We start from the raw sequence: 19,932 nt of genomic DNA, 5'->3' as shown, positions 1-19,932 counted from the left end.
GATTTAAAGACAAGGCAGAGAAAGTAAAATTTTAGCTGCGAGTGAAATGGTAGCCAGCCAAGGTAAGAGAGCGAGGTAGAGATGGAGTCACGGGAAGTGAGGAGACAAAGGGTTCGAACAGCAGAGTGGTAGATGAATTTAAGGGGGGCAAGATGAGATGATGACAGTTTTATCAGTGTTAAGAGAGAGAAAGCGGGAGGACATCCAGTTCTTATGGCAGTCAGGCAGGAAGAGAGTTTTAGGTGAAGGTCAGTTGAGAAGGAGGAGAAAGAGAAAGAGTTGGGTGTCGTCGGCATAAAAATGGTGGGAGAAGCCAAACCAGGAGATAACAGGGGCAAGGAGGGAAGTGTAAAGAGAGAATAGGAAAGGGCCAAGTACGGAACCTTGGGGAACACCGTATTCCAGAGGAAAGGAAAGAGCGGTCCGGCCACCCCATGATACAGCAAAGGAACGGGAAGAGATAAGAGGATAGCCATTTGAGAACATGGCCTTGAAACCCAAAGGAGGAAAGAGTGTGGAGAAGGAGAGGATGATCAACAGTGTCAAAGGCTGCCGAGAGATCAAGGAGAATAAGAATAGAGGATTGCTTGGCATGGCGAGCAGATAGGAGGGAATTAAGGATAGAAGTGAGAGCCGTTTCTGTGGAATGTCTGGGACGGAAACCAGATTGGAAGGGAGGAAGGAGAGAGGAAGTATTGACAAAGGATGAAAGCTGAGTATAGGCAAGGCGCTCAAGAAGCTTGGAGAGGAATGGTAGAAGAGAGATAGGTCGATAGTTAGCAGTGAGAAGTGGATCAGCCGAGGGTTTCTTGAGAATAGGAATAATCGTAGCATGCTTGAACGCAGAGGGAAATGTTGATGAGGAGAGGCAGATGTTGAAGAAAGAGGTAAGGTAGGGGATAAGAAGAGTGTAGATCTTATGGATAAGAAGGGAAGGGAGAGGGTCAGATGTGGCAGATGTGGGGTGAGCTTTGGATAGAAAGGAGGAAACTTCGGAAGGGGAAACGGGTGAGAAGATGGACATGATGAAGTATGAGGAAGAAGAGGGGGGAGGAGGAGAAGGGGAATCGGAGAGGGAGTTGATTTTTTGCCGCAGGGTGAGGATTTTGGAGGAGAAGAAGTTAGCAAAATCAGAAGGATAAAGTGTGGAATTGGATGAGGGATCAGGAGTGGGAGGAGAGAGAAGTCGAGAGAGAGTTTGGAAGATACGACGAGGGTGGGAGGCTTGAGAGTGGAGAAGATTAGAGTAGTAGGAAGATTTAGCCGAAGTAAGGAAGGACACTGAAATATATGAATCAGGACACTGGAAGTTCGGAGGCAGCCTCCTCACCTCCTTCTGGTTGTGCCCGAGGATTTTTAGCAGTTCGAGCCCCAACAGCAGGATGGTCATCATGAGAGACGACTGCGGATGGGAGAGGGGGGGGGGGGGGGGGGGGAGTCTGGTGGAATGGCGTATCGACTTGCAACAGGAGCGGAAGGTGGGGCAGAAGGTGGGGGAAGGAACAAGTTACTTACCTGTAAATGTTGTTCTCCAGCATGGGTCAGAGGTGATGGCCACAAGAAACGCTGTCTTCCACGATAGGAATTCAGCATTGCCGAATGCCTGTGTTCGAATGGGGGACCCATGAGCCTGGTCAGCACCACGTTCGGCTCCCACGCCGGGGCCGGAAGCCTTCCCCGGTGGGAACGAGCGGAACAGTCCTTTCATGAACTCCTTCACCAGGCGGTGAGACCACAGCGATGACTGCACCGGAGTTCTGGTGTAGCGGGAGATAGCCACCAGGTGGATCTTGATGGAGGCATGAGCCAGCCCCTCCTTGGCCAGTGACAGCAAGTATGGCAGCACTTGAGGGGCCGTAATCCATAGAGGGTTGATCTTCTGTGCACGGCACCAGACAGAGGACCTCTTCCATTTGTGTCCATAGCACTTAAGAGTCGAGGACGCCCTGGCCTTTGCAAGTACCTCCTTGCAGTCCGCCAGGATATCGTAGCCTCCGAACTCTAGTGCCCCAGGAGCCAGGCAAGCAGGTTCAGCAATCCCAGGTCGTGATGGAGCCTCCTTCCCTGGAGAGAAGATCCACGTCTGTCGGCAGTTTGACTGGGGGTCAGGGGGCATGGGGGAGGACGCTGACAAGTCCAGAAGGTCCGGGAACCATATCCACCTCGGCCACGCCGGTGTGACGAGGATCATCCTGCAGTCATTTCTGAGTTGACTGATGAGTCGCAGCAGCAACGGCAAAGGTGGGAACACGTACAGGAACAGGCCGTCCCAGGGGAAGGAGAATGCATAGCCCATGCTCCCCGGCTGGGGAAACCTGCTGGCGAACCTCCAGCACTTGGTGTTCACCGCCGTCGCGAACAGGTCGCTCTGGGGACTGCTCCATCGCCGGAATAGGAGATCCACTTGATCCTGCCGAAGCTCCCACTCGTGGCAAGAGCGTAGCTCCCTGCTGAGTGAGTCGGCAACAGTGTTTTTCACTCCTGCCAGATGAAAACGGTACCAGGAACATCCCCTGGGTGACAGCCGAGTGCCACAGATCCTGCGCTTCCCTGGATAGGTGGGCTCCCTGACGGTCCAGGCGCCGCTGGATCGTCCGCTGGGGGTAAGGGCAACATTGTCCTTATCTCCGTACACAGGGTCTGCAAATCCATCAAGATTGCTCCTGAATTGTCCTGTGGCGTAGGCATTGGGAGCGACGGCTGGGGCGCGGGGTCCTCCGTTTCCTCAACGTCCCGCGGCTCCTCGTCGGCTCCACCGTTGCTCTCCACATCTGCCTCGTCGGGATCCCTCCCATAGGCCTCAAACTTCTTGCCCAGGATAGCTTTAATGCCAGCCAGCTCATCCTCGGAGATGTTATCTGTATCTGTTATGGCTTCCAGTCCCCCCCCCTTTCTCAACCCGGGGTTTCACGGGGGTCTTCTCAATAGGCTAGAAAGAGGATTCCCTCCAGGGTGGCAGGGAAACTCTAGGCCCGGAAGTCGTCTCCACTGGGGTAGTCTCCACAGCCTTCACCAGGGTCACCACGACTCCTTCAATCGAGGCCTTCGCTGTGTGAATCAGGGCCTTCACGACCTTGGGCGTGTCCGAGGCCTTCACCTTAGGAGGAGGGTCACCTCCTCGGCCCCCTTGGCTTTCTCAGTCGGGTCTGACCGGGGCTTCGCCCGAAGCTTACCCGGGTTCTCAGACTTCCTTTTACCCGAGCCAGAGCGTTGGCTCGTGGATGATGGCATCCGTGACAATCGCGCCCTGCCTGGCAGCCGAGGAGCCCGAACCAACGGCGCTCCCGGTGCCCACGGACTCGCGGTGCTTTGCCTTCTGTTGGGCCCCCATCGCGGGAGCGCCCTCAAAGGTCTTAGAAGGCCGCTCAGACTTCTTCTCACCTGCTGCTGGGCTCTTCCCCTCCAGCCAGTTGGTGAGCCGAATACGGCGGTCCTTCATTGTCCGGACGGACATGTTCTTACAGAACGCACAGTCCTCCTCCACGTATGACTTGTCGGCGTGAAGGCAGTAGAGGCACCAGGAGTGCTCATCTTTCTTGTAGACATTCTGTAATCCACATCCTGGGCAGTTCCTGAACAGTTTGGATCCAGTAGGTGTCGAATCTCCTTTGTCCTGGGCCATGTACGAATAGGGGTAGGCCTCAAAGGTCTTCCGGAATCCTCCAAGAAGTGTAATTCGACGAAAATCCGCCCTCGGGGGGGGGGGGAGGAGGATTCCGAAACAGGTCCCCGTTGATCGGAATAAGAATCTGTGGAGCTTGAGGCTCGAATTGACCGAAAAAATAAGAGTAAACTCTTTGAAAAAACGCAATACGCAGTAAAAGCTCGAGAGCTACAGCACAAGACCTCCCAACACTTGAACGTGTGGTAAAAATCTGAAGATGCCTGCCAGAGACGGGGCTTAGGTAGAGGGCAGTCATTGGCTGGGGGCAGTATGACCCAGAGACCAGTGATTGGTTATAAGTCGAAAGACAGTACAGAAAGTAAACTGAAACTGACTTTTTCTTTACCGAGGATTCTCAGCTTGACGACGGGGAATATTCATGAGCATTTGAACCCATGCCAGACCCCATGCTGGAGAATATCAGGGCTGAGGGGTTTGTGTTTAGATGGAATTAAACGGGATACATTTGGGGACTTCTATTGGTTGGCGATGAGTATGTACTACCTTGTCATTTATGGAAGGGTTGTTGCGGGTTTGGGTGGGGTTAGTGGCGATTTGACTTGTATAATGTATAAAATAAAGAAATATTTTTCTTTTATAAGAAGAGTGAATATTTTAGGACCAGCTCTCTGCATTGATTGGATTAACTACAAATCATTCTGCCCTCTTACAGCTCCAAGAGCCCACCAAATAGAACTAGTTGAACCAATCTTCAAAATACTATACATTTCTTGCCACTGGGCCCTATTTTCTGAACTGTTGCACCATTAAACCCAGTTTCTATAGCAAGACTTTAGCTTGGAAATAGTTTAAACCATCATGGTCTTAGTTGGTCATTATGTGGGGCCCTTCGAATCACTCCATGTTTCCATCTCTTGGCATCCTTAATATTTTTGCCAAAGAACCCGTTTTTGGACTTTGCCTGGGGAGCGACTTATAGTATGCAATAGAGCCAGAGTTGGCAGACCGCTGAAGAAACCAATTTTCCATTTCATCCCCAGCTAACTTACTCAACTCAGATGTAAGTTCCGTATCGTTATTTGACCAATCATTTGAAAATGTTGCCAAATTGGCATCTGTCCAAAACACGTGGTTTCCTGTGAGATTTATGTCCAGGTCTCCAATTTCTGGAGAAGTCAACATTTCCAAGGAAAGAGTTAATGGTCAATCCATTCCAAAGAACTCACAGTCAATTCCTTAATCTATATAACAGGCCTTTGAATGTGAACCAATAGTTCAAAGCGGCGGAGCTTTACCATTGAACCAAATAGCCTCCATATCCATTTGCTCTGTGGCCTGCACCTCAAAGATGGATTCAATTGCTTGCAGAATAGACTAAAGCACAATAGGAACGTCCACCATTGAAGGAACAATAAAGTCCCTCATTGATTTTTCCCACTCAGACCATCATCTCATCATGGACCTGCTGCGCTTCATTGCTTCGTCCACATAATTGAAGCAAAATCTTCACAGCAAACTGAAGAGTTGCTATGCTTGAACCCAGATCTACTTACTCACTACACAATGAGTTGGCGCTCTCTGCCGGCGCCGAAGGAGAATAGAGCACAGCTTTTGACAAACGTGAATTAGCATGAATAGTGGAGATCAACCTGGGCTTGAGCACCTACATTTGGCCATCCTCTCCTGGGGCACTGCGTTCTGCAGTGAGTAGCATAAATCCAGGAGGGAATAGTTCTCGATAAGAAGGTTCTTGCCTCCCACAAACTCTCGCCCCCCCCCCACGCTTCCGTTGTCGGGGCCACCTCTGCAAGTATCGTCAGAAGAGGGTGTGAGCCAGCTGGCACCTGGTCTGGTACAAAGAAAGAAGTGAGTTTGCCACGCTAGTCGTTAGTCAATGGCCTTTCTAAGGGTCTTTCTTCCAAAGTAATATCTGAGGTATTTAGCAGGGTTTGTGAAGGGGTCGTAACTTTCAATGGTTTACCAGTGGTGCCATAAGGTTTATTTTTCCTTAGATTAGAATGTTTAGTTCTGGTACCGCTTTACCAGGAATGCTTAACAGCACGAACGTTTGCCCTCTTTCAGCAGTCTAACAATAGACCAACAAAAAGGGCGATCAGCAAAGTAAAGACACACTTACTTTTTCAGTGACACAAAAGCAGAATCTGTTGGCTCACCAGAAACAATAGTGTGGTAAAGTTCAAATTCAACAGTACCTTCACCAAGTCCACGGCCTGGAGACCCAGAGCTTCAGCAGCCAAACTATCTAAACATACCTTTTCTTGCAGCTTCCCCTCCACTCCGAATACAGATCCAGCCACTTTCTCCAATAACTGAACAGCACTGTTTTATAGTTGCTCTGTCTGTTTAACCACACACTCTGCCCGACGACAGACAACGGGGAATGAATCCCCAACAGTCACTATGTCTAGGCCTGTGCGCTTTTTCAGTTCTGTCTATAAAGAGTTTGTGAAAAAGAGTGTGCAGGTTTCTAATTGCTGAAGAACACTGTTGTGAGTTACACTGTCATTGTATCCAGACACACTACCGGAAGACCTACAGTTCAACTGAAAGAAAGGGAAAAAGACTGCGACACTCGCTATGCATCCAGTGCAAAAAAAGTAAATCCCGGCAGGGTTCGAAACTGAGGGGAGTTGGAACTATTTATCTCCTGCGTGTAGCCTAAAAGAGCCTGGTTAGCTTGACACCAACAGCTACCAGAGATACTTCTGGTTCCCCAGGCCAATGCATGCTGAACAAACACCTACTTGAAGTTAACTCTGCGCATTTGCTGCAATCTATAGATCAACATTAGGACACACCAATATAACATTTTAAGCATAAGGGGGGGTCATAAATAATTGACAAAGTAATAGGATTTCATTTTATGTACTAGCTCCTGGTAGTCCAGTGGTAGCTCCTGGTCACTGGTTAATGCTGCATACCCAGGAGCTGCTTTTAGCTCCTGCTTATCAAATCTCAATTTCGATCCCTGCTCAGACGCAGCATTTACCCACCTATTGCTGTACTCCTGGTCTCCGTTGCTGTTAACTCCTTCGTCAACCCATGCAGCCAGCAGCGGACTGCAGACTGCGTCAACACTTGCCAGTCCGCTTTGCGAACACCGCTAGATAAGGTAGGAGGCGGGCCCTCAGATTCATGGTCCACAGCTCGAGAGCAACGCCAGGTAGATACAACCAATACAGCAGACTGCCTCAACACCTGCCGGTGCACTTCGCCGTGAAGTGTGACATTTTAAAACTGGACTAACATAGCATTTAGACTTCCTATGTAAATACTACTGCAAATAAGTCCAATGAGTCAATATCCTTACAGTGAGTCGAACGTGTGCTGGGGAGATCTTGGATACCAATATTCCTTGGAGTATTTATTCATCGACAAACCAAACTACAGTACATGTCAACACTGCTTATGAAACAGTCCTGCGTCCGTCACGACCACACGTGCGCAATGTCTGCATGATGTACGTAGTCAGTGTGTGTGCCTGGGCTGCAACCATCTGTCTTGCCAGTTTTGTGATTTGTATTGTACCGACAAGTATGATGAGAAAATATATCAAACCAACTACAGTCCATAAACATTCAAGTAGTTGTGGAATCAGTTCTGCGTGTAGATATTGCAAACAGTGTAATTTCACAGGCACCACACACACACACAGACCATAGTAAAACCATGTTCCCTTTTGAAAGGGCACTGCGTCTTAACCAAAAGTCGAGATTGAGCACGATAGCCAATGCTCACAATTGCCATTCCACAAGCCTTACTATTTGGAACCTTGGTTTTCTATGTGGCCATGTGGTATATTTCTACTGCAGGCCATACAGGCCATGGCTGTAGTAATTACAATGTACATTTTGACAGGGAATGGCATGGTCAAGAGGTCGTTGAGGTGTGCAGAGGGACAACATTAAAAGAAAAGTGTGTGAAGTGCACAGATCTGAACAATGGTCACTAAAACGTACGCCCAAGACACACAACAGCATATTCAATCTTTGTACAGTGGCTGTTTTTTGCAATCTGTACACATATGTGATGTCATAAGTATTATCATCAGTAATTTCAAACACGATATAATTTGCGATTGCTACTGTGGTTAGTGCAGAGTCATTAGCAGTGCATGGCCATGGCTGAAGTATTGTTACTTTAGGAAACTTAACTGGGTGTTTGACATTTTGAACTGCAACCATAGTTTCAGTGAATTTGTATTTATTATTACAAGTAGGATAACAGTATTAAAAAGAAAAAGTGTTGCCGCCGGTGCCCATCGGAGGGTCACCATGCGTACACAAAAACAAATGGCAGTAGATTTAGATCCTCGAAGGAAGGGCCTCCTCAGGGCTGGGACACTAAACATTAAGGGGTTGAACTCGCCAACTAAAAGGTCTCTTGTGTGCAGAGTTCCGAAGAGCGGGGCTTGACATGATGTTCCTGCAGGAAACTAAGTATGCACGTGGGGAGGAACTGAGGATATTGCATTCAAAGATGGGGGCCGAACATTGGGGCTCTGGCCCCCTGAGAAAGGCAGGAGGGAGGATTCTCATTAGGAAAGGGTTAAACTTCGAGGTGACCAAGGTGTGGGCTGAAGTAGAGGGAAGAGCGCTACTGGTTGTAGGGACTGCACAGAAGGTAACCTTCACTCTTGCAACAGTGTATTCACCCAATACAGGACAATCTCGATTTCTGAAAAGAACGCTTCCCAAAATAATGCTGGAGGCCTCTGGGCACGTAATCCTAGGGGGAGATTTTAATTTATGGGCAGACATCAGACTAGATAGGAGAGTGGGTAATCCCAGTATGCGAGAACCAGTGGAGGGAGGTTGTGCGGGGGTCTTGGAGATGTTAGAACTCTACAAGTTGAAGACGCATTGCAGGGACTTCACCCGGAGGAGACAGGTTACACCTTTGACTCTGCACCACATGGTACCTTTACTAGGATTGATTATGTATAGATCACTGGGGACCTAAGAGAGGCAACGATGGGATCAGAGATCGTACCAATCATGTGGTCTGATCACAACATAGTCACAGTAGACATTAACTGGGAAGGCCTCCCACGTAAGGGAACAAGGTGGAGATGTAATGAGTCACTCTGGAGAGACCCAGTCTTTCGTAGGGAAATGGAGGATGAAATTAGAGAATACCTCAAAAACAAACAACACGGGTGAGGTCCCAAAGACGACAGTATAGGAGGCAGGGAAAGCAAAATGGTGGGGAATTCTGATTAGAGAGGGGGGCCAACAAAAAGAGGGAAAGGACTCAAATTGTAGGCAGACTGAGTAACGAGATAACCCATCTAGATGAGGTGACGAGGAAGGTAGAGAGGTTAAGGTGCTGGAGGCCAAACAGAGGAGTGAGGCGCTTCAACACCTAGAAGAAGGGTAGGTATTCTGGAAATTGCAAATTCTCAAACAGAAGTTTTACAAAAAGGGAGATAAGGTGGATGCGATGTTGACAGCCAGTCTAAGGGGTGAATGTGCTGAGAGAAGGGTGACGTCCATAGAGGAGAGTGGTAGCGCCCAAAGTGCAGGGGAAGGAGGTATTCCAGAGGCGTTTTGCAACTTTTTATGAGACCTTACATAAATTGGAGGCGGACCCCACGCCGTCGGGAATAGATGGCTACATAGCAAGTGTTGAGATGCCAACGCTCGTACATCAAGAAACCCTTGACCCTGATGCCCCCCATCACTGCTGAAAAAATTAAGAGGGCCGTGAATGGACTCTCGCTAGGGAAAGTCCTGCGGAAGATGGTTATACTGCAGGCTTCTACAACTCCTTCCTCTCCCCACTCCTACGCTTCATGGTGGAGCTCTTTAAGCATACCTTTGAGACAGGTGTCGCCCCCGACTCCTCACGGGCGCTCATCACAGTGATCCCCAAAGAAGGCCGGGATCCCAAACAGTGTGCATCATATCGCCCCAGATCCCGGTTAAATATCGATGCCAAAATCTACACAAAGGGTCCCCACCACGGGATTGGAGACACTCATGCCTCGCTTGATACACTCTGATCAAGTTGGATTCATAATTGGGAGAGAGGAGGCAGATACCATACAGAAGACCCTACACCTGATTCATGAATCACAAAAGAGGATTAACAACCCCGTCGTCCTCTCGGTGACGCAGAGAAGGCCTTTGACCGGGTCGAATGGGGCTTCTTGGTCGCGGTTCTGGGTAAAGTGGGACTTGCTCCTAGATTTAGAAAAGGGATTAAGGCAGTGTATACATCCCCCCCAAAGCCTCTGTCTGTTAATGGGGAATACTCTTGTCGGATTTGGCCGAGGTACACGACAGGGGTGCCCCCTCTCTGCGATACTGTTCACCATTTCCTTGGAACCCCATAGCCCAGAGAATTAGAGATGTTCGACAGGTTGAAGGGCTTAAGATGGGAGGGAAAGAATACAAGGTAGCCGTGTATGCAGATTATTTACACATCCAGAACCCCTTAACGTCTATACCTAGAGTGATACACCTGATTGAAGAGTACGGGGAGCTTTCCGGCTTTAAAATAAATAGAGCCAAGTCAATTCTCTTCCCGCTGCTTGAACCCACACAGGGCGTTGCTGAGAGATTCTACCCATTGGGCCTAACAATTGGGGGTGACACTCTACGATACTTGGGAATAAATATCACGAGAGATGTGAATACATTATACAATGCCAACTCCCCTTCCCTCCTCTCGAGCTTCCACGCAGATCTGGTAAAGTGGGAGAAACTAACAATATCCTGGCTTGGGAGATTGAATGCTGTAAAGACGACATGTCTGCCTAGATTCCTATATCCCTTTCAGATGCTCCCGATTCGTATGCCACAACCTTTTTTTGGCAAAGTAAAAAGGGTTATCCTACAGTTCCTGTGGCAAGGGAAGAAAGCCAGGATATCGTATGAGAACTTAACATTACCCAAAGATTTGGGGGGCGTAGGCCTACCGGATCTCAAGAAGTATTATGAGGCGGTACAGTTAAGAATTCTGGTCTCCCATCTGAGGAAGCAGACCGAGCTCCAATGGATAGATTTAGATAACTCCCACCTGGGTCCCGAGGAATAAATTGATATGAAGAATAAGAAATCACCCGAAGGGAACAACATGCGGGGGGATCACTTCATGGCCGGCCCCTTGAGTCACATCTGGGCACCGGGGGTTAGAGAAAACATCCCCAATCAAGAAATATTCCAGCCCTGGTTTGAAGCTGGGCTGGAGAAGGTGGGGCAATTATGGAGGGAAGGCACTTTTGTAACAATCACAGAATTAGAAGAGGTGCTGGGGTTGGGCCCCCTCACGGTGTTTCCCTTCATACAGCTTAAGGGAATACTTATGAGAGACAAATGCAGGGAGAGGGTTCAGAGGGATCTTACCCACTTTGAACAACTATTAAATACCAGAACCGAGTCTAAGGGCCTGATCTCCCCGATGTATAGAGTGTTGATTGATGCTTGGAAGGGGTCCACTGTAAATCTGAAGCGTAGGTGGGAAAGTGACTTCGGGGACAAGATTGACCGTGCCCTGTGGGCGAAAATGTGTAGAGGGGCCTCATAAGTCTCGATAGCAAGCTAGTATAAGTTACACGCCATTAAACTGTTACATAGATGGCAGTAAGATCCACATACATGGTCACAAATATTCCAGTCAACGAGTCCTCTTTGCTGGCGCAAATGTGGTGAGAGTGCAAATTATTGGCATATGTGGTGGGGATGCCCCAGTATTAAGATATTTTGGGATGAGGACTTGGGATGGATCAGGGAACTGGGCGGGATCCAGCGCACCGCCGACCCCCTACTAATACTGTTTGGGTTTGAAGATAGGGAGAATGAACGCAAGAGAATGACTGGTCTGGCAGCACCGCAGTTATTAGCAGCACGGGCTGCCCTTGTGATGTGGTGGAAAGCACGCCAGGTGTCAAGGAAGAAAGAATGGATAAATGTGGCCACGAATATCTGTATAATGGAAAGAATCACCACAGCCCTTCATGGGAAAACAACTCAATATGAGTAAGTACGAGGACATTTTGTTGAGAGATATATGCCGGGTATTTAAGAATCCCTACCGGAAAGGGGTCATTGAATTAGACCAGAGTGCACACCCCTAAACTTTGTGTAGGAATGTTATTGGGTATTTTCTAATCAGGAATTTGCTGGATGAGGGAATTGTAGCAGAAAGTTGCCATGTGTATTACGCCCCCGACAAATGTTCCTGCATGTAATGTTTTAAAGTGTTGATAAAATAATACATCACAGAACAGTTTAATATATGCCTGTAGCCAGACACAGTGGACTAGCTACCTCAAATCCAACAACTGGGTCCACTGGGCATGGCCTGCAGACCTGAGCATTGCATACTGTGCCGGTGCACACCTTTGGTTATGCACCAGGCACTTCCAACCACCTCACTTTGTCCGCCGAGTATGGCCTACAGAGTGACTGGTATGTTGCCTTTAGCTATGCTCCAGGAACCTCCAATCAAAACCACCTTTGTGCCCACTGGGCATAGCTACAGTGGACTGTACCCAAGACATGGCCTTGAACTATGCTCCAATAGCCCAATATGCTCAAAGGGGATTGCCTATGCCCAGGGTATGTCCTCTGACCATGCCCCTGCAATACTAAGCCACAGCCACACGTAATGACCCAGCAAAGGCTTTGGGCCAGTGGATCCCAAGCTGAGTCCACAGGCCACTGCATAGCTTGTTCGAGCCCATAGCCAAGTCCGCAGCCCACGCCAGACATGTCTTGTGGCGAGTCTGTGGGTCTCTCCAATGCCCAGCGTCCTAGTGTTTGTGAGGTAACAGACCCGCTTTCTTGCTCCTCTTGGCCCACTCCCCCACATCAAAGGCTTCCTGTCCTTTCTTCTATTTTTTCTGTGCTTTTGTGCATTATCTGGCTTTTCCCATGTTCTTCTCGGCCTCTGCCGTACCTTCGTGAGTGTGCAACCTCTCCCTTGACGCCTTCTTTCCATTTCCTTGCCACCTGACCTCCGCCACCCCACCCGCCTCCCCTGGCCGTGATTGGCTTCCTCGTCAAGGCCAGTAAAACACCTTGATTGGGACTAGGATGCTCTTTCCATCCAGCGTCCTAATGTTTGTGAGGTAAGAGACCCCCCCTTTCTTGCTCCTCTGGCGCCCCTTCCTCCACATCATAGGCTTCATGCCCCTACTTCCATTTATCCAATCCGGTTCCCTACCTCCCCCTCCACCTGCCTCCCTTCTCACCCAACACCATCTGATTGGCCCGTAGGCCCCTTTTAAGAAACGAAACCCATCCAGGGCAGCCCCTGCCTAGGCAGCCCTCGGCTAAGGACCCCAGCAGCCGAAGAAGCATCTCCAGATCGTGTTGGCCCGCGTTAGTTTATGGGGCCTGCAGCCGTCACCCAGCAGCCACTGACTGAGTAAGTGCGGTTACGGTCAGGGGGTGCAGCCATTAATACTCCCCATTAAGCTAGCCAGCCCAATCGCACCTTACCAATTTTCCATCAGCATTGGGCCCAATGTATTCACATTGAGCCAGATAGTGCCAGATAGCCACATTTCAAATTACTACCATGTTCCACATTAGATAGAATGTGCATTTCAGCTTGAGCCACAGCTAGACAGGACTGTGAATGTTGGCTTGAGTCACACCTAGACAGGATTGTGAGTACCAGCCTGCGTCACACCTAGACAGGATTGGGAATACTAGCTTGCGTTGCATCCAGACAGGATTGGGAATACTAGCTTGCGTTTCATCCAGACAGGATTGGGAATACTAGCTTGCGTTGCATCCAGACAGGATTGTGAATACTAGCTTGCATCGCATCCAGACAGGATTGTGAATACTAGCTTGCATCGCATCCAGACAGGATTGTGAATACTAGCTTGCGTCACACCCAGACAGGATTGTGTCACAACTAGACGGGATTGTGAATATTAGCTTGCGTCACATCTAGATAAGATTGTGAACACTAGCTTGCGTCACACCCAGACAGGATTGTGTCACAACTAGACGGGATTGTGAATATTAGCTTGCGTCACATCTAGATAAGATTGTGAACACTAGCTTGCGTCACACCCAGACAGGATTGTGTCACAACTAGACGGGATTGTGAATATTAGCTTGCGTCACATCTAGATAAGATTGTGAACACTAGCTTGCGTCACACCCAGACAGGATTGTGTCACAACTAGACAAGATTGTGAATATTAGCTTGCGTCACATCTAGACAAGATTGTGAACACTAGCTTGCGTCACATCTGGACAGGGTTATGAATATTATCTTACGTCAGCTAGCCATGTCCCGCATTTCGCCTGTTTGCACAGGTGAACCATGTTTTGCATGTAGCCTGATCGTGTAAATTGGCCCAATTGTGCAAGTTAGCCACACCTCGCAGTTAGCCTGCTTGGGCAACTTAACCTGAAAGTATTGTACACCTACTAGGCCTTTCTCCCACTATCCAGGTACCCCAAATCAAAGAGCCATTGCATTGACCGTTGTACTCCGCCTCAGACCATTCCTGATTAATTCAGGTGCCCCAGGACTAAGGTTGCAGTATCTACTGCGGTAACCCTGAACCGGTTGTCCGCGATCAAAGAACCACTGCATTATCTACTATGCCCATTATGGGCCTGCTCCGATTATCCAATTATTCCATCCCCGTCTAGGCCTTTCCCCCACTGGTGTCCCAGATCGAAAAGCTATTGCATTGATTGTTTAGGCCTTCCGTCCTCCATCTAGATGTCCCAGATCGAAGCACTACTACACTGACTGCTGGGCCCCACTTGAGCACTCTCCTTCTGCCCAGGTGTCCCAACTCTAGGTTTGACTGCGTCGACTGTTGTGCCCTCCACAGGCCCTTCTCCCCCTGTCCAGCTGTCCCAGACCTAGGTACTTGTGTAGTGACTATTGTGCTCGATTTAAGCCGTTCCCTCTGTTTTAGTGTCCCAATTCTAGGTGCGATTGCACCGACTGTTGTGTCCCTCTTTAGGCCCACTCCCCGATCCAGGTATCCCAACCTAGCTGTGAGTGCATTGATTGAGGTGCCATCGTTAAGCCCTTCTCCTGCTAGACCTATGTCCCAGGTCTAGCTGTTACTGCACTGACTGTTCTACCTCCCCTTCCTGGTTAACCCAGACATCTCCACCCAGCCAGACAAGCACATCAAACCCAGAAGGAAAAGACTACTTAAACGAAAGAACTGTCAGGGTTTTACCACCCCTGGTCCAACAATTGACAACCAAACATCCGGATATCTCCGTCCTGACGGAGGCACTCATCAGAACCAGAAGAAAAGACAACTAAAAGGAAAGAACCGTGAGGATTTACCACCCCTGGTTCAACAATCAGCAACCGACAATCAACACCCATAACCAAAAGGACCTCCAGGATAAATAACAAAACCACATAGGATCCCAAAGAAAAACAAAAAACAAACAAAGTCACAACTACCCACATCTTACTGAACACAAGCAGCAACAAATGACAAACAACAAAGACTGAACCTGGAAAAACACTAATCGAAAAAGGACACCCACTAAAAGGAACACACCCCAAACATCATGCCTCACCAAAAGAAAGACAAAGAAGCCAGAACAGACAACAGAAATAATAAGAAAACCCAAACTACTCGTGAAGGGACCAACCAGCATGATCCCACAACCCTGAAAAACTAGACAAACATCCCAGATAGCCCGAGGATACATACAAACAACAGAGCGAAGACAGACTACATTGCTCGCTACCTCTGCACATATGACAACTTGGAAAGCAAAAATCGCACAGCAACAACAAACCAACAGCCTACAAGCGTCACAAATACAGACCCCACTAGGACACCAAACGCAATACAACTAATAAACCATCCCAACCTGGTCTCCACTATGGACAATACCCCAACCAGAATAGGGGACAAGTTGGAATCCATCACACTCTACACCCCCTACATCACCAAAGATTGGAACAACAGATGGGTAGCTACCCAATTTACCACCCGGAACGAACCAGAGCCAACCAACCCCGCCCTAAACCTCATCAGCCTACTCGACAAAGAATCCGCCCAACAAAGAACCACACCGCCCAACATGTTCAACAGGGGTAAACCCACCTGGAGCGTAAACCCAACCAACACCACACAGGGCAGAACAAACATTAACATCATCCTGAAAGGAAAAACAAACTGCATTGCAGCTTCTATTCAAAATTAGATCCATGGCAAAACATTCAACAGAAATTCATGACCTCCTTAGCGAAGGAGGCACAGACGTGCTCTTCCTCACAAAAACCTGGCTATTAGACAACTATAAAGCCATCGCGAACAAATCAATACCCGACAACTAAAAATTAAAAACACACCAACAGAGAAAACCAAAGAGGCAGCATCGCAATTATACACAAACAACATTTCCTAGCATCTCTAATAATCACAGCTAACGCAGAAGACTATGAATCCCTCCTCATCAGGATTGGAACACAACGACCAATCCAATATAGTATTCCTCCTGATCTACAGACCACCTTCCTACAACCCCAACTTTGCAACGAAAACTAGCGGACGAGGCTGCCATGCTATCAACCCACCACAACAACCTAGTCACACCTTGGATGGAATTTTCTGCAGGAAGGACTATGCGCAACTGCGCCGCCTACACTGATAGTATGGAGCACCCACTACTTAATACCATTCTACATCAAATACCACACCGGCCAACCAGCTTGGAAGGAAATATTCCATACCTGCAAGAAAAGACATTGCAAGAACCTGGACCTAGAGACCCTTATAAACCTTCTAGACTCAAACGCCCCAAGCGAAAAATAACACACCCAAACAAGCATAGATACAGCAGAAAACACACTCAAACAATTGGATCACCAAGGCCCTTGACCAATTAGCCCCAGCCAAAACATTAAAAGCAATAACAAATAAAACTTGCAGCAAAATGGTTCACAGAAGAACTGAAAGAACTAAAAACTAAAAAAAAACACAACCACATGATGGAAAGAAATGGAGAGAACAATACACCACACAAGAATAAATAAAATACCAAAGACAACTCAAACTATACAAAGCAACAGTACTGAATGCAAAAAAAGCTCTACTATGCCACAAACGACAAACAATCCACAGAAATATCTCTTTAAAATCAAAGATTTAAAAAAACCTCTTCCTGCAAAAACTCCACCCCCCCCCCCCGACGCAAACACTTTGTGACAACATCACCAACCACCTCAGAGAAAAAAAAAACAATCCAGGACGCCATCAACCTAGCCCAGGCAAATACAACCACGACTGCCGGACCACAGACACCGGACGAACCACAGATTACAGCAAAACTCATCTGCCTAGAAGCAATCACATAGGAAAACTTTGCCACACTGATCAAGGACACCAAACTTGTAGGATATCCAAGGGACCCCTGCCTCCGGATATCTTCAAAGGAATCCTCAACCACAGAACCCCAGTGACACCCACTTCCGGAACCTAATTAATCTATCACTCAAAAGAGGAATAATGCGGTCCTTCAAATCAGCATATATCAAACCGCTGATAAAAAAGGAATCAGAAAGCACAGATGATCCAAGCAACTACAGACCGATATCCAACCTGCCCTACTCAGCAAAGATCCGGAGAAACAGGTGTACAAAATCCTTCTTAAACACCTCGAAACAAACTGAATACTTGACCGAAAGCTGGCTTCAAACCAATCAGAGGAACAGAATCAGCACTTCTATCGATATGGGACGACCTGAAAATAAATGCAGGTAACAATGCCCAATTGGCCCTCATACTACTGGACATATCAGCGTTTTTTGACACAATCAGCCACGCAATACTGATAAAAAAGGATTGATTGAATGTGGCATACAGGAATCCACGCTAAAGTGGCTTACCTCGTTCATAACAAAGCAAAACGAAGAAAAAAAAAACGACTTACCACCGTTCACCTCAAACACCAAAAATACATCCTGCAGAGTCCCACAGGGTTCCTTCCAGTCTCTACCCTCCATTTTTATTTTTCAACATCTACATGTGCCCATTGATGAAAATCATTCAATCCCACGTTAGCGCCTACAACTATGCAGACGACACACAACTGATTGTGAAAACAGAATAGAACACAGGAACAAAATAGCAACCTCAACAACTGCCTCACAGAAGCTCTACAACTGGATGACAACAACCATCCTCAAACTGAACCCAGCAAAAAACGGAAATAATGCTCTCACCCGCAGGATTCAACGGAGTGATCCCACATGGACAACGGACTATCACTGGAACCTCAAGTCAACGCAATCACCAAAAAATGCTTCTTCGTCCTATGACTACTCGGGGGATTACTCCCCTACCTCTCCTTCCCCCAAAGAACCCTGACAATGATATCCCTGATGCTCACAAGAATAGACTATGCAAACAGCCTCTACCTACAAATACCAGAATGACTTACCAAGAAACTCCCACGGGTGCAAAATAAGCGGCCAGAATCCTATTAAAACTGAACAGAAGAGACCACATCACCCCAGCGTTGAAAGTCTACACTGGCTACCAGTAAAATGGTGCATCAAATTCAAAGCACTCTGCATCGTCCACAAAGCCTTACAGGGACAGGGAGTGCAATTCCTCCAAGACAAGATCAGCCAGTATCGTCCAGGAAGGGAACTAAGATCCAGCAACGACGTACGAATAGAGGCAAAACGCTACAAAAATAGAAAATTTGGCGGAACAGTGTTCTCACGTCTAATCACTAACATCTGGAACAACGTACCGAAAGTAATTAGAACCACAGAAGACCACATCACCTTCAGAAAACAGCTCAAAACCTGGCTATTCAGCAGACAATGACAACCTATAAGGACACCGGCAACAACACCCCCACACTCAAATAAATAGAGGGAAACCAAAAAGGCCCACAGACAAGAACCTGGCTAGATAGTCAAGCAGCATCCAAAAGGGCCACGCCAGAGACCCCAACAAACTGACCAACTTTACTAACCCTTTCCCGTCCTACTCCCGCTACATAACTGGACGCCACTACACCAGATCTTGGACTAGCAACACTCCACATAAACAAAGAAACATTGCTATGTCCACACCTAGAATGAACCACCCACATAGCCCTAAACCGACAACAATGCAACTACACACCAAAATGCCGGTTTACCACATAGCTATGACCACCTGTGACTCTGGATCCCTCATGGACACTATCTAACCAGTGCACACGATCAACCTGCATAACCACACAACACACTAACTCAACACAAAACACTACCACACACCCGAGCCACAGAATCCCACCCATACAGTTACAACGCATGAGGCCTCTCACAAACCACCACACCAAAAACACCACCACAGACGCCAGTTCCTCCTGGTTCTGAATCTATCCTATCCCCCACTAAACCCCCCCAGCCCTCTTTTTTTTGCAGAGCCACGTGAGCATCTTAAGACTGCCCCCTGGGTGGTAGCAGTGTGCTGTACAATTCAACATAACATATAGCGTGTGGTCTGTGGGCCCACAGAGACCAAGCTCTTAGATTGAATAATTGAGCCAGACTCTCGATTTTGTGTTTGATCCATGGGACAAGTGCCTGCCTCAACCCAGTGAATCTGGTCTGTATGCAATGGCCCAGATCCATGAGATAGATCTCGCATTCAATGAGCCAGTCACATTGGCTCCAATTTTTATTTGATGAGCTGGTCGGATCACAATGGGCCACAAAACAATTGTGTGGATTTGCAAGGTGAAAACTTTCCCAGCAAGACTGACTATTTTGGTGGGGCAAAGGGGTTTGAGCGTTTAACCACTCTATGCATTTTCACCAAAGCATGGGACCAGACACTAGCATCTCGCAGGTTTGGTCACAGTCCATACAGAGATGTTTTCTGAAGGCAAGAGCAAGAAGTAACCTGAGAATGTGACCCTTATCCCTAAAACAGCACAAAACCTTCTAAAAATTCAGAGTTGGCTGTACATTTTTGGGGACATTGTGTTGTTGCATTGATTAGCGCCAAAGTTATAAGCATTTGAAAAAAAGCCCTTTCCCCAAAAGGAGTCCAAGTACCCAGAACTACAGAGTCAATAACACTGTAAAATATTTCAAGGCACAAGGTATTAGCCAGGCATAAAAAGTAACTTACCAAGTGAATTCTCCACAAGCAACCAGCACAACATGTATTACTCGCCAAAAGTCATCCTCACTCACCAGTAGCTATTACAAATGTTGAGGTGTATATATAGAGGGACAAGTGTTGCCGTACAAAATCAAAATTCCTAACATCTTTTGACACATTTTCCAAATATGTATGATATTTTCAGTTGAGGTTTTCG

General features: G+C 47.7%; 1 protein-coding gene across 1 annotated transcript in view; it reads right to left on the bottom strand.

Moving 5' to 3' along the window:
- The window catches only part of LOC138580803 (TBC1 domain family member 10B-like), a 977,369-nt gene that overhangs the window by 941,736 nt on the left and 15,701 nt on the right, over positions 1-19,932 (bottom strand). The gene's annotated exons all lie outside the window — the stretch shown is intronic.

The sequence above is a fragment of the Ambystoma mexicanum genome, chromosome 3p, assembly GCF_040938575.1.
Source record: "Ambystoma mexicanum isolate Mex_15411 chromosome 3p, UKY_AmexF1_1, whole genome shotgun sequence".
NCBI classification, from domain to species: domain Eukaryota; kingdom Metazoa; phylum Chordata; class Amphibia; order Caudata; family Ambystomatidae; genus Ambystoma; species Ambystoma mexicanum.
The sequence above is the reverse complement of the archived record's forward strand: the minus strand, read 5'-3'. Positions and strand labels throughout refer to the sequence as shown.